Source organism: Pelmatolapia mariae, linkage group LG15 (assembly GCF_036321145.2).
Source record: "Pelmatolapia mariae isolate MD_Pm_ZW linkage group LG15, Pm_UMD_F_2, whole genome shotgun sequence".
Classification (NCBI taxonomy): Eukaryota; Metazoa; Chordata; class Actinopteri; order Cichliformes; family Cichlidae; genus Pelmatolapia; species Pelmatolapia mariae.
This window is the reverse complement of record NC_086240.1, coordinates 7,113,092-7,129,705: the sequence shown is the minus strand read 5'-3', so window position 1 is coordinate 7,129,705 and position 16,614 is coordinate 7,113,092.

The following is a 16,614-nucleotide window of genomic DNA, read 5'->3' as shown; positions in this document are numbered from 1 at the left end:
GCCACTGGCGTATCTGTGCAAGTAACCCTGTTTGTTTCTCAACAACACCGGCCTCTCTAATGAACCGTTCTGCCTGCTGTTTCTGCCAGAGGTCTCGTAATTATCCAATAATTCTTGAGGAACTGTTCTGGCTGATGTTGTAATGACCTGACTGAGCGTTTTTAACAAAGAATGCTTGAATATCAGCATGCACATGTTTCCAATTCAGACTGACAGCAGTTTATTTACATGTTTATTATGCTAAAAATGCTACTAATGATATCATCTCTTTTAGTATTATATATATATATATCATTTAGTGTGGTTTTGTAAAACTCGTGAAGAAAATGAAACACTTTTGAATGAAAGGACTGTTTCTGCTGTGAGAATCTGGGATGTTATACATAAACTATTGTGTGTCATTCTGAAAAAAAAAGATCTTAGCATGCAAATTGAAGTCAGCCCTTTTCCCAAGGAAGCATTACTTTCTTCTCAGTGAGAGCCTAGCAAGTACTTTGTGTTTTCCTGTAGTACACTCACAGTGACACTGCTGCATTCATGTGGCTTTTTAAAACATGTTTCATCATTCTCACATCAGCACACAGAGCGTGAGCAGCACTAAACACTGGGGACCAGCCTTACTCTGACCATAATACATTTGACTTTCAGCACCTCTGAAGCTCACTAATTACTTTAAAGACTAATTCAATGTGCTAAATTCCTCAATGATAATGTTTAAAAATGTCAAACTATACAGACCATGGGTTATGTATGGTACTGTTTCTTGGTTGTGTGTATTAACTTCCTAGAGTCTCCAAGAAAAGTAAGTTTATTTTTTTAGCATTATTCAACAGCAAAGCAACTCAGTACTTTACTTAAAGGGAAAGACTCATTTTAGGAGAATATACGGCATATACAAAAGCTAAAGAACAACAAAAAGAAAACAAGAAACTTGGAAAAGGGAAGCTTTAAGAGTTGATTTGTTTTTTAAAGAGTTGGAGAAAACACAAGTTTTCTTGGTGTTTGTTCCAGACATGTGGTACTAAATGCTTCTTTCCCATATTTAGTTTTGATTCAGGGAGTAGAAAGAAAACCTGTCCCAGAAAGGTCATAACATATCCACAGATCAGAAAGATTTTCAGCATAAACCCTTCAGTGCTTTGTAAACCAACAGCAGCAGATTAAAAACAACGTCACTTTTACATTAGCAGCATCTACTAAATAAAAAAACATGTTTTTTTCCAAATCATACTGATAAGCTTTTGGTTTCCTGCCATTTTTTTTTTTTAGGTAAAGCTTTCTAGTACTGGCTTGGACCCCCTTTTGTCTTCAGAACTGCCTCAATTCTTCATGGCATAGATTCAACAAGGGGCTTAAAATATATCTCAAAGATTCTCGTCCACATTGGCATGAAATTTGTCAGCCACACATCCATGATATGAATCTCCTGTTCCACCACATCCCAAAGGTGCTCCATTGGACTGAGAGCTGTTGACTGTGAAGGCAATTTGAGGAAGGTGAACTCACTGCAATGTTTAAGAAAACAGTTTGAGATTATCTGAGTTTGTGCAAGCGCTTGGGCGACAGTGGGAAGGAAAAACTCCCTTATAACAAGAAGGATCCTCCAGCACAGCCATGACTGTTTGGGTGGTGAGGGGAGGAAGACAGAATAAAGACACGCTGTGGAAGAGACCCAGAGATTAATAATAATAATTAATAATTAAACGCAGAGGTGTATAAACAGATATAAACAAAAGGTTACTGAAGATGAAACACTCAGTGCATCATGGGAAACCCTACCAGCCTTGACGTGTTGCAGCGTAACTAAGAGACGGTAAATGGTCAGTGGTGGTCCGTGGTCAATGGTAACTTTATTGATCTGCAGCATGACCACACATCAAACAACACACACATAAATCTAAAAAAAAAAAGAACAAGAACAGCATCATCAGTAGCATCAACATCAGTAATGTCCAATAATGTGTTATTAAGCATGATAATAGCAGCAGGTATAAAAGACACTCTGTCGCTTGGTCTTCACTGCAGGCACTTTATACCAATGACCTGAGGGAAGCAGTTGAAAATCCCTAAAGAGAGGATGGTCTGAACATAACATGACAGAGGTTGCCTTCGTCAACACCTGCCTGTTACAAAGGTCCACAAGCTGGACCCGAGTCCTCCTTTACCCAGGTTACCAAGTCTGGTCTTACTGGTCAAAGACAGATTATCGTGCCAAGCAATGGATAAAAAACACTAAAACAGATTCAATAAAACTTTTATAAAAGGATCACCATTTCAGATGAAAGGTTAAAAACTCTCAATCTCCTTAAAAAGTACAGGCATTGTTGGACCTTTTTAATTGTAACAAAATATGAGTCAAAAGACAGAACATTATCAAAAACAACCCCCCAAAACTTTGAACTATCCACCAGTTCAATTGCTGCACCATTTACTACTGTTAGTCCAGGATGGGGGGATGGTTTCATGAAGTCCGTTACTATGTCCTTAGTTTTCAGATTGCTGATCTTTAAAAATGACTGATCACACCAAGAAACAAATTCATCCACAGCAGGCCTTCACCATGAAGGGGGCTTACAATGGCTGTGCCATCCCTGTATTTGAAATGTCCATAACCCCAGGTACTACAACAGTCATTAGTATGCAAAATATATAATAGGGGAGAGAGACAACATCCCTGTAGTGAACCAGTAGAAGAATTCAGGTGATTGAAAAAATACTTGTTGTTTCTCACACACTGAGATCTGTCAGTTAAAATGTCTCAAATTCTACCACCAAGATTGAAATCAAGTTTAAACTTGTTAAGAAGTTCATCAGCTAAGAGATGTCTCTGGATAGTATTAAAAGCTGAAGAAAAGTCTGTAAATAGGAGCTGAGCTTGGGCTTTAGCCCCATCCAGATGGCAATATAGGAAATTTAATAAAGTCACCACCAGAGATGGGCAGTAACGCGTTACAAGTAACTGCTACGACACACCTGCACCAGGGCAAACCTTCGCCTGCCCCACTCCTGCTATACAGGTGAAAATAGAGCAACAGGACCGCTGAGTCTTTGATTTTATTTATTTTCTGCTGTTTTACGTGCATCTATTTGAAAGAGTGAGTGTAAACACAAAAACCTGTTTTATTTTATGTGCAGAAATGTGCAGAAAATAGGTTTAAATGTTAAACAAATTTCTTCCAGTCAGTGAATGTTGCATATAATTTAATGTTTGCTTGATGCATAAAGTTAAAAGATTAAAACTAATAAAAGAAGTTTTAAAAAGAGACGTTTTCATTTGATTACATTTTATATGATGGATTATGCAGAAAAAGTAGAATTGGGTCTGTCGCTTTATTACCTATTCAGGGTGCAAATCATGTTTTAAATGTAACTAAGTAACTAATTACTTTTGAAAATAAGTAATCAGTAAAGTAACGGGATTACTTTTTTGGGAAGTAATCAGTAATTAGTTACTGATTACTTTTTTCAAGTAACTTGACCAACACTGGTCACCACAGCATCATCAACGCCCCTACAAGGCCTGTATGCAAATTGCAGTGGATCAAGCTTTTCTACCTGCTCCAGAATCTCCTTCTTGATGAGCTTTTCAAAGGATTTCATCGCTAGAGACATTAAAGAAACAGGCCTTAAATCATTTAGTGATGTAGGTTTTGTGGTCTTTGCAACTGGAGCAAAAATTGACTTTTTCCACACCTCTGGAACCTTCTGTTGCTGAAGTGATTAGAGAAAGATGTAAGAAAAGATGCTGCATAATTGCTCAGCACACGTATTTAGCACCTGGCCACATATATCATCAGGCCCTGGACTCTTATTAGTCTTGGTAAATTTAAAAAGATTGTTGATGTTTTCCTTTAACAAGCAGCTGAACAGTTGTACAAAGTGACCAGTGAGTGTTATTTGTTAGCTATTGTGCTATGCCAGGCTATACTGCTAGTTGTAGCTGGCTAAAATAAAGACACAGAGATAGTAATAATGTCTTCTCTTCTCTTTTAATTAAAACAAGAAACCCAATAAGTGCTTTTCACTAAGTGACTAGCCCTTTTATGTTGCTTTTTAGGGCCAACTCTCTCATGTAGATACTAATTTTTTGCTGAATAAAACACATGGGATTCAAAAGGATGCTAATCATATCTTTCCCAGCCACAATCACTCAACCATAACAGAAGTTTTGGTTGCTGGTCAGGAAAGGATCAATTAAGATACATATCTAGTGTAATTAAAATGAGCTATTAGTGGTACATAGTCTCTCATTAAATATTATGAGACAGATTTACTGTATGTAGGTAAAGTGTATGGTTAGTCAAGCAGCTGGCAATGAGCTTGAAAATATGAGCACGCACAAATAAAAGGCATGCACAAATAAGCATGCAAACATTCCTTGTGTGTGTTTGCACTTTATTCCTTTCTTCTTAAACTGTAACTGCAAGAACAACATAATGGCAGTCATCAAATTTACAATGTAAATGTGTTTGTGGGACATCTAAATAGTCTTTAGGACGACTGGAAAATAACTAGACAAACAAAAACTACAAAGCGTGGTTGGTGGATAAACAAATTAAAGTCACTTTTTTAAAGACAAAGACAAAAACTCTAATGATGTCTGCTCAAACTTTTAAATTACATCACGACCACAGAAAACAAAGACTTTCTTTAGAGTGACTCACAAAAGAAGCCAGCTTATGCTGATCTAAAAGGGAGATGCATTTTTGTATAAAAGCCCACTTCTTTTTTAAATGTCTGTTAAAACATAGTTTCTGAGTCAGACTTAATAGTGAAATATACTAATACACTTAATGACTGTCAGTGCAGACACCATTATATCAAAATTATATATGACAACTCTTTATTGACTCCATTGCTCCTTTGTATATTTTCTTCAGTCTACTCAGTTTTTTTTTATTGGACTCTTACATCAATCTCACTTTAGTGTAGGCTGGTTTTGTAGTTTATAGAGCTAGAGGTGTCATATGAGTGGATAATGTGGATACAAAAATGCAGACTTAAAGACTGAGTGAATAAAAAAAAGACAAATCTATATTTAGATGAAGCTGAAAATCCAAAGGGTAAACAAAAAATGGATCCAAAATTCCAGCCAGGGAAACCACTCATGCAAACAGTATGACACAACAAGGAACTGAGACAAACTGAGGCCTTAAATAAACACATGACGTAAACAAGGGAAGTGGATACCGGAGCGTGACGAAACAAAGCTGAACTAATTAAACAAAAAAAGGAAATAAAACTGAATATAAGGCACAAGAGACAACCAAAGTAAAACTGGAATGAACTAAAACATGAGAACACCTAACTCAGAGAACAATATAACAATAAATCTGCAGATGTGGTTCGGAAAGGACCCAGCCACACTCAAGCACGTCTTGGTTGGTTGTAGGACTAGCCTTACTCAGGGCAGATACACATGGAGACACAACCAGGTCCTCAGGTGTCTAGCCGAGAAAGTTGAGCGCAAAAGAAAATCCATCAATGCTCAACTTTCCACGAACCAAGAGGAGCGTCAGTTTTCATTAGTATTTGTCCCGGAGGGAGAAAAGCCGAGGATGAGCCCCTCAACCCCAGACCTGGGCCCCCTGAAGGCTGCAAGGGTTTGGCAGATGCAAGTGGACTTGGATCAGAGGCTAATTTTTCCCACAGAGATCATAACAACTACTCTGCGACCAGACCTCGTCCTTTGGTCTAAAAAACTTGCGTATGTCATTGAGCTGACGGTACCATGGGAGGAAGCAATTGAGGAGGCATTTGAGCATAAGAAGCTGTGGTATGCCAACTTGGCAGCTGAGGCAGAGGACAGAGGCTGGAAGATCAAGGTGCGCCCGGTGGAAGTGGGGTGCAGGGGCTTTGCTGCCAAGACAACAGCAAAACTGCTTAGAGAGATTGGGATCAGAGGACAGGCACAACGGCAGGCTATAAGAGATTTAGCTAACACTGCTGAGAGGACCAGTCACTGGCTATGGCTAAAAAGGGCTGACATCACTTGGGCAGCTAAGGCAGTCAGCTAACCGCGATACACATGCCAAGGATTGACCGACCCGTGGTGGGCCTACCTCAACAGGGGGTGTCAAAGGGTAAAACATAACATTAGAAGTTTTGCTGGTTGACTGATACAGCTGTCTCTGGGCCTCCTGGGGACTGTGCAGTTAACCTCATGGTAGTGAAACTAAAAGGAGGAATGAAAGAATAGGAAAGAAAAATGATCCGCTCTTCTCCCCTCTGCTCTTCTTCCCTTTTCTGGGAGGCAGTGGGGAGGTAGAGCGTACAGCCCTATCCGGTGGGGAGGTGTGGAAAGCCATATCAGGTGCCCCCCTTCCGGCTCTCCTCTCTGCTCTCTCCTATCTTGTCTGACTTACTTGTATTACTTCTCTCTATCACCTTTTCTGTCCCTTTGAAGAAATGAGGCTCCATAAATGTTAAAGAGGTAAGTATTTCTCAGTTGCATTGAATAAATAGAATAAACTGTAGAAAACTAAACTGTAGAAAACTAAACAGCAGAAAGAAGAAGAGAAATAACAATTTTAACATAAACCAGTGACACACTCCGGGGCCTGCTCAACCCTGGCAGGGCCTCCTTGGATGAGGGTGTCTAGTGATAATGGCCGAAACAACCGATGAATCCAAGGTCCACTACTGACGATGTGTTCCAAATTTTAATATGATAATTTAGATCAGATCTCTAATCCCTAAACCTAACCAAGGAAAAATGGCAGATTAGCTTGGGTAAAAGAACGAAAGTTGAGGCGCACAACGATGTGTGCCGCTGGTAAAGTTTCTGGGCTGCTTTTCCTCATAACAGCCATCCCCCAAGATTTTCTCCATTTAAAGCAATGCATTGTCAGGGATTGTAACATCTAGTCCTTTTACTGAATAATATAATATAATATAATATAATATAATATAATATAATATAATATAATATAATATAATATAATATAATATAATATAATCAAGAACAAAGGAAGATAGCAAAATCTAAGAAATCTAAGAATAGGATGTAAACCAAAAACCCAACCATGAATATCTGCTATAGATAACACTAGAAAACTTGAAACTAAGACCAAAAACTGAAACTGATAACTCCAGGTCAAAAAAACCCAGCACCATGATACTAGGTAAATGGCCTGTATTTATATAGCGCTTTACTTAGTCCCTAAGGACCCCAAAGCGCTTTACACTACATTCATTCACCCATTCACACACACACACTCACACACTGGTGATGGCAAGCTACATTGTAGCCATAGCTGCCCTGGGGCGCACTGACAGAGGCGAGGCTGCCGGACACTGGCGCCACCGGGCCCTCTGACCACCACCAGTAGGCAACGGGTGAAGTGTCTTACCCAAGGACACAACGACCGAGACTGTCCGAGCCAGGGCTCGAACCGGCAACCTTCCAATTACAAGATGAACTGCCAACTCTTGAGCCACGATCGGTAAATAATTGGTTGGACGAAGACACACTTTTCGAAGTTTTGCTTACACCACCAAAGTCGATTTTACATGAAACAATAAATGGTTGATTGAAATGTAAGCTTTAAGCTTTATTTCAGAGGGTTTTACAAAAAAAATGCTTTAACTGTTTAGGAATTACAGGCATTTTTGCACATATTACCCTACTTTCTCAAGCTCAAAATCAACTGGACTAATTGACTGGCAGACCTGAAAGACCACAGAAGACAACTGAAGTGCATAATGGGAAAATTATTGCCATGGTTAAGAAAAACAACTTCACAAACAAGTCAAGAACACTCTGGAGGACACTGTTGAAATCTAAATAAAGAGATGCCTTCATGAATGCAAATACAGAGGGTTTACAATATGATACGAACTGCTGGTTACTCTCAAGAAAAAGAAAGCCAGATTAGACTTTTCCAGAAAACGTCTAAAAGAGGCTGCACAGTTCTGAAATTGAGAAATAAATAAATCTTCGGAGAAATCAAGATGAACTTGTACCAGAATGATGTGGGAAAAAAAGTATGGAGAAGGAGCGAGACGGTTCATGATCAGAAACATAACACATTATCTGTCAAACATGGTGGAGGCAATGTTTTGGCATGGGCATGTATGATGGCTAGTGGAATTGAGTCACTAATGTTTATTGATGATGTGACTGCTGACAGAAGTAGCAGGATGAATACAGGGCTACTTTCTCTATTCAGATTTAGCCAAATGTTGCAAAATTGATCACACAGCACTTCACAATGCAAATTGATAATAATTCAAAGCAAACAACAAAACCAACCCAAGAGTTTCTCAAGTCAAGAGAAAAAAAAATATTGGATTGTTCTTCAATGACCATGTCAGTCACATGATTTTAACACAACAGAGCATGTTAAGACTGAAGATAAAACTTTGTCATTTTGTTTTTACTCAGTTAAAAAACAAAATATAAAGAGATTATTTTCACAAAGTACAGGGATTTAGAGGCTCTGGGTTCTGGGTCCTTTTGACCCAGTATTTTTGGGTCTTGGTGACATTTTGTATTATGGTTTATGATTTTTAGGTTCACTGGGTAGTCCTGAGTTTATTCTATGTTAGCTTTTGTACATTTAGGCTCCCCTTGTGTCTTTGCCTTTTGTGTTATTCTACTGTGTATTTATGTCCGCATCTCCCTTGGTCCTGTGTTGTGATCTCCCTCATGGTTGTGTGTTTATTGTGTGTTTCCCCGTGTGTTTTGCTCTTATAATTTCCCAGTATAGTTTCGTGTTATTTTCCTTCTAGCAAATAAAGCTATGAGTTTTATGAGTTCTAAGTCCCGTCTCCACAAGTCTACATTTGGGTCCTTTCCTGCCTGCCGCACACAGCCGTTTCATGACAACATAACATTAAAGTTGTTAATTCTGTTTAAGAATTTAAATAGCATTAACACCCTTATGTAGAGTTATATACCACAACTTGATGGGGTTTTTTTTTTTTTTTTAGTTTTTTTTACCTGTGTTTACTTTCTGTTGACAATATAGTTTGTTGTTACTTTATTAGTAGTATTTACATGTTTGAAATAAAACAGTCAGTCAATCATAAATGCAGAGAGACCCACAGCCCCAGTGGCAATTCAAAGGAGGAAACACATCATTTGATGATATCCATGGACTTCAGGCAGCAATTGCAGAGGACTTTGCATCTCAGTACTTTTAAAATATATATATATATATAGATAGATAGAGAGAGAGAGAGAGAGAGAGAGAGAGAGAGAGGTAGATAGATAGATATATTTATATTACTTTTGTAATAAGTCTGCATTTCAGTCACATCTTAATTGTGTGATTTAAAATCCACTGTGTCAGTGTACAAATGCAAAAGTACAGGTCTATGTCCAACACAGAGACATGGTTATGGATCTAACTGTAGCCCTAGATACAGTAAATTATAGTTCCTCAAATATAAAGTTCAATTCTTGAGAAATTTGGAGATTTCTTTCTTCTGTTCTTCTCCTCTTTTAAACCAAACTCTCTCTCTCCCTTTAGAGGAAAGTATCTGAGTTCAACATAATTAGAGATTTAACATTACTCTGGCGCTCTTGTCAAGCCAGAACAGTAAACACGCAAACATCTAGCTCAGCAACTGACTCACTAAATTGCTGATGAAATTTTTTGTCATTTTTTAACACAAACAAACAAAAATGAACATTTAATACAGTTTAAGTTGTGCAAAATTTACTGAGCAGATTCAAACATGTAGAGAGAGCAACAGATTTTTTAAAAAGTCAGAAAATTACAAATGTTATTACTTTCTAACGTGAAGAAAATATTCATGTTTTTGATTTCTATGCATCCATCCAGTAGCTACTGAGTGATTTTACAAAAAAAATTTCTTATAAGAGAAACAGGATGTGACAAAGTTATTAACATACACCATCTATAAATCTGTAAATTGTGTACACCAGTTTTTGAAGGAATCCAGTAGTTATTTAAGTAAAAACCGTAGCCTGGAATTAAAAATTCACCAAGAATCAACTCCTTGGATAGATACACGATTCACGGATCAACCTTACAACAGTCCACACAATCTTCCTTAAAGCCACACTAATCATGCTAAAGAAAAGTGTGGTCTGATAAATATAGGAGCCATTACCTTTTAGAAGCACATCAAGAAAAACAAACCCACATATCTGACTTATTCTGCTGAAATACAGGCTCTTTACTTAGCTTAGACATGTCTGAGTGACTGAGTCTGAGTAAGTTGTTGACTTGAACACAGTCTTGAACAAGTTGGTACAAAGTGTGATGGTGGTTGTGGTTTCTAAATGTTATCAAAGGTCATGGGCATGTTAAATCCGGGCTATTGGCAGTAATTATCAAAGGGCATTCCAGCCTCTCCTAGTGACGTAAGACACTGACCTCAGTAGGGCTGCAGGCAGTGGGTCAGCCCCTTGGCAGTGGATCCACTTTAGATTAACATTAAGAGAACGTGACAGCGCTGAGAGACTTTGAGCTCAGTCAGGCAGAGGATTAACTACCTCTATACCTGCAGTGCCTACCTAGAGCTAGTGCGTCCCAATTCCATACTACGTACTAACATAAGCAGGGCTGAAGTATGTAATGCATTCACACTGGAAGAGTTATTAAAGGTATACTAATAGATTTGTAAGTCACAGCTCCAAATTGCAATTTCTGACAGTGGTAATCTAAACCCATGACCATTTCAGGTCAGCTTACTTATGAAGGAGTGTTAATCAGTGAAAGCTGTTGCATAAAGTCTTCTGTACCTTCTGTGGTCTACTAAACATTATATAACCTCTGGAGCTGTGAAACAAAGCTAACATTAGCTAACATGGAAACAAGCTAGACTTTAGCAACTGAATTAACATGCATAAAGAAGGTGTTTTATTGTAAGAATAAATAACAATATTAAAAAGCTTTCTCTTGACTGTTTGTAATTTACATCTGTGAAATACATTACATATTTGATGCTGATCGTGCACCAGACTGATAGAAAAAAGTAAGCATTTGCTTAGAGAAAGTTGCTGTTTTGGAATAAGGATCTTGCACGTCTACCAAAATAATAAATTTTCACATATTTCAGCACTATGTGTGTGATATTTTAAGCTATCTAAGCCAGTCTGGGTTTTGAAGGGTTTTTTTCAACAGATAAACCTAAATTCCATTACATATCACAGTGAATCATACTGTAGATGCACTCTGCTAACTGAGCTAGCTAGCCAGGGCTCAATTTAGCTGATGGCAGCGCAATCCTCTCGTCCGAATATGATTTAAACTAACCAGTGCCATCATGGTGTTCATCTGTCACATACAGCTTATGGTAAGTTTAGTTTGATGCAGTCTGTAAAGTGAATCACAGCATGATTCACAGCTTTATTGCATGTTTTTGTGTCATTTCACCCCTAAACATAGTTAAATATGCACATTAATTAGTGGCTTTAAAACTTTGTGGAAGAAGAATATAGCATATATGGTACTTCTTATTTGTTCAATGATTTAGTGGTAGGTTTGCTGGAAAGAAAACTCAGAGTAGACAGCAGATTTTAAACAAACTTAAAGCCTGTTAGCCTGCCTGCCCATTAACCACATCCCCATTATGGGCTTATTGGCAGAGCTGGTCCTGAACCAGCTGTAAATATAATTAGTGACCATACTGTGCTGGAAGTGCCTCATGTTGACTCTTGCTTTCCACCCCACAGTTGCAGGCCCTCTCTCTGCTGGCTTTGCTTCTTAAAACTGATCCAATAACTCCTGTTTTGAGTGGCAATACTTGTTTTTATGGATTTACATCACACCAGCCACCATGCACTATGACACATTTCGCTCTGCCCAGTCAAAATATGGGTAGACTTGGTGGCAATGAGGCAAAATCCTGGGAATCAGATTTCCTGTAGTAAGGCCAAGTCAGTGAACCACGTGTAACTGCTTCCAGCTAGCTTTAGTCTACAGAGAAAATATTTTTCCTCAAAATATTATCATGTGTTACAGCTGTAGAGAAGAATACTGTTCACTTTGTGAACACACATTCATGAAATGTGACTGTATATATGCATACAAAGTAAGTGTAGTAGCTTTCACAGGATGTAATCGCGCTGTCAGTATAATGTAAAGGTATGGCTGAAGCAATAAGTGGGGTTTCTTGCTGTATACTACTGAAACTTCCAGCAGTTCTTTAATCAAAAGAACAGGTCTAGATTTCATTAAGTAAATGAAACAGAACTTTTCTTTTAAGATCACTGCACAGGTTATGGTATGTGTGGTGTTCATTATTAGAAGAAGTTGCAGCTCAGAGCCAAGACTCAGTTTTCATCAAAGGCAAAAATGAAGGGAGCAAGCCAACCAGCCCGGCCCCCTCCCACAGAGCACCTTGAGACAACTCCTGTATTATGTCTGCGGTTTCTCACTCAGCAGTGACTGACAGGCTGTACTATAGGTAATGAAAATATTATAGCAGACCATATAGTGTGTTTTCACAATGCTATCAGGAGCAATGAGCTGCTCACTTTGCTTGCAGGGAATCTGTTTAATTTATCTGCCTGCCAGTTTCCTAGATGTGATAGCAGCAACAGCCCACTGATATCTGTCTTTCAATAAGAGCCTAGCATTTTCTGCATGTCTCCTGTCTCCGAGTGTGTGGAAGTTTCTCAGGGTTTTGCAATTTCTGAGACACATTTTTAACAAGTCACTTTTAATGCAACATTTAAACTTTATGTTTTTAACGTGAACTTTACGTTCTGCTCCACAAAAGTAAGAACCGAATGTGATTTCATTAACTCTGTGGGTCTTATCCCGTAAGAGGATTGCTGAAGCAGTCAGTTCTGCCTCTATACTTAAACTGGTCTGGTCTTAGAATCAGTACTGGAGATAATTACAATACTTGGCATTTTAAATTATATGGGGTTGGTCCTCTCTAAATGAGACGTGTAATATTTGAAGTTTTTCTTTCCTTTTTTTTAATTCTAAGTAACTCAGAAAAACCACATCTTATATCTCATTTGTGCTTCTATAGTGTAAGTATAAATAACATTTAACTTTCCTTAATGAAAGTAATTTAATAGATGTTATTATAAATTCTAAATGACCCCACTTGTCACTCTAATAATAAAAACATTTTCTCTTTTTAATTATTGAGTCCTGCTTGTGTCTCTTTACAATGTTAACTGCGTCCTTAGCCTCTAAGAATAACTTTGTGTGGATGGCCAAGTGCTGTGCAAGTCAACATGAAGAAAAACAGAAGAGAAACTCTGTCTTTGAAAGATGATGATGAATGAAAATGGCTTGGGTTTCAGAGAAGGGAAACTGGAAAAGAAAGAAAGAAAGAAAGAAAGAAAGAAAGAAAGAAAGAAAGAAAGAAAGAAAAACAGGAGAAAGGTTGTTCTATCATCGATATGTTTCTCCATGTGGGCACTTGTGGCCACATAATGCAATGGGGGAGGGGTTCTCTTAAAGGCCAAATGAGGACAAGTGTGTGTGTGTGTGTGTGTGTGTGTGTGTGTGTGTGTGTGTGTGTGTGTGTGTGTGTGTGTGTGTGTGTGTGTGTGTGTGTGTGTGCACGCAGATGTAGAGAACATATATAAGTGTGCAGCTCAATTCCTGTTTTTATGGGAAGCAGTAAAAAAAGCCCTGTTATCCCCAAAGTGGCACAAGCTGTGACCTAATGCCACATCTAGTGAGCCACTACACACAGAGAGGGATCAGCTACTGAACGAAGCCATTTAAATCTTAGCCTGATGGATATGCCGTCCTAAATTAAAACCATATGAAAGACTCTGATGGAAGATTATCCCGATCCAGATTATACAGAAACAGTGGAAGAAAACGATTCAATGCAATTAGATGTAATTGGAGAAACCGGAGCTAGGGCAGGAGAGCTAATTAAAGGAGCACGAACCTGCGTTGTTTATGGGAAACTGTTGCACTTTGCGCCATGTGAGAAGTTGCTACACGTGTTTAACCTGAAACAAAAGCACTGGCCTATATGAAATGCGGTGATTTAATCCTGCTTAAGGATGCAGTGACCGCACACCTACAGAAAGAACACACACAGAAACCACTGAGAAAAGTAATATGCACATTCTATGAGCTAAATCTCCCTAGGCCTGTAATTTCCTGGCCGCACGTGCTGAAAAAGAGGCCGGACTCAAAAATACATCTTGACTGAGTTACAGTCTTATTCCTATCTGCCCTACTCATCTCACACGTTATCATAATTAACTCTGTCAACGTGAGGATGACAATGTGCTTACAGTTAGGGTCTTCCAGTTTTTACTTTTTTCCCAGCAAATAAACGTAAACAGCTACTTCATGCTGGCAGGTTTGACATCAACCTATCCCAGTTACAAGAGCCTCAAGGATGTGAAACTCTCCCTGTGTTCAGAGAACGCTTTGGAAAAGCAGTATTCCCAAAAGACTTTTTTTTAAAAGCCGCTCCAGAGGTATGTGGAAAATAGTTTATCCCAGGTTGCTGGCTGTGAATGTGCCCTACAGAAGGAAATTTCCCTTCCAGAGAGTTCGGTGGTTTGTGCACAGTGTGTTCCAGCATAAATCATAGACTAATATATCTCTGAGAGAGATGGCTGTGCTCTGGCATTTGCTCAGTTTGGAAACAGTGGAATATTTACCCTTTTGAAAATGGCACTGCCAGATGTTTCATGAAATATGAAGCCCATAAAGTGCGATAAAAGCGTGTGAGATCAGCAGACGGTAACTTTACAAGCTGCGAAAGCACAATATGATATACAGCTGGCCATGCGTGAAGTGAGATGACAGGCAGAGCAAACATGAGTATAGAAAATAGGAAGAGTGAAAACAGGAAGTCTAGTCAGCATATATTCTCTTTAACCCCTACTACGTAGCCAGTGTCACACACTCAGAACCTCAGAGCACTTCACTTCACATTCACGCTTTCTGAATATGAAGTCTGCAACAGGATATGCTCCTCTGTATGATTATAACATTAGATTGTAATTATGGAATAATTTTACTTAAACGTTTATGGAGTATAACATGTACATTTTTAAACCCCATAAAGCAAAGCAACCACAGTTTAGTTAGACTTAGCAGGACATTTGGGAATGTCAAATGATAATATTAAATACATTTCATCCAAAAGCCTAACTTCCAAGTTGCCCTGATGTGCCTCCACACTGGTAGTCATTTCTGATTACAGTCGACCCCAACTGCCTCCTTCACGTTGTGCATGTGCACAGAAAATGTCAGTGTCAACCAAACTGGAATGCAAATGTGTGTGCAGGATGGTATCTGTGTGCGTTTTCGCAACTGAGGTTAAACCCACGGTAAACATCCTGACCTGTGAATTTCACAAACTGCTTCCTGAATCTTGCGTTTTAATATCGTATGAAACACTTCATACGAACTACACTGTAACACATACAATTAGCGTCCAACATGTTGCACCACCTAAAAGATGAAAAAGAAGAAGAAGAAAAAAACAGCAGCAGTTTGACTGCAGATGCACTATCGATTGCAAATGCTGAAATGTCTAAAGGAAGGAAGAATATGAGCAACTTCCTATATTTCTTTCTTGCAATACTCAAAGAATAAGTATGCAAAAAAGGGTGGTGGTGGTGGGGGGGTGTAACTCTGTCCTTTTTGCAATCACAAAAACACACTGAAACTATTAGAAAGCACACAAAAACAGTTATTCATCTCATCCGAGGGAGCGTGGGGGGAGGCAGGCCTGCAAAGAATGTCAATTTTAGAAATGATAGATCTCCTGTTAACGAAGCAAATAACTGCAAGCACCATAATTACAGTGCAACTGGAGCCATGCAAATAAACCATCGAGGCAAATTTGAATAAACTGCACCAGAGGAAGCACACTGTTTCATGCATTGTTTAGACATAATCTACTGTTCAGTTTATTTTGTATATAGTTCAAATGATCAATGACAAATTCAGACAGCAGTCAAAACTATTTAAATATTAAGGTGTCTATTAGTGACACAGCATCTTGCAGATGTAGACATGATTAACTTCACAGACCTGTGAATGTATATGCAGTTTTTACTGCATATACAATTGTACTGCAGCAATATCGAAACAAATGGACAGAGGACGTCAGTTTACAAGTTGTATTTGGAGAGAAAGGCATTAATCTGAGCCATTACACCTGTTCCTTGTAGCTTGGTTCAAACACAAACAGACACAGGATACGTTCACATCCTTCACTGTTCTGGATGCCTACAGCCTTTTGGTGGTTGGGCCAGGTTAGTGCAGTCCAGCTGGATCTGTCACCCTTCCTCACAGAAAAGCCCATAAATGGCTCTGGCACAGCAATAGAGCCTTTTCAAATGTACTGGATTCTCCAAAACAGCACAGCCTGACACACTAGTCAAAACTAATTTTCACTTGTAGGTTAGGCTGTGACAACTAACCTAACAAACTCAGACAGTGACATATAGCCATACTAATTCGGTGACTAATGTTGTGCCTTGGCAATACATTTTTGGTAAGGGAAATGGGGAATTTCGCTTCACCAAAATACAGAAGCCAGCCTTCCTTCTGAAGAAACTCTCCTGGTCGAGCGGCAAAGGAGCCGGTGTCTTGAAGCGGACGGTGAATTGAAAACTTAAAGATAGCTTAACAGCACCATCTAGTGGAGAAATCCGACAGAGACGTTTTTACGAGCAAGGTAACCTGC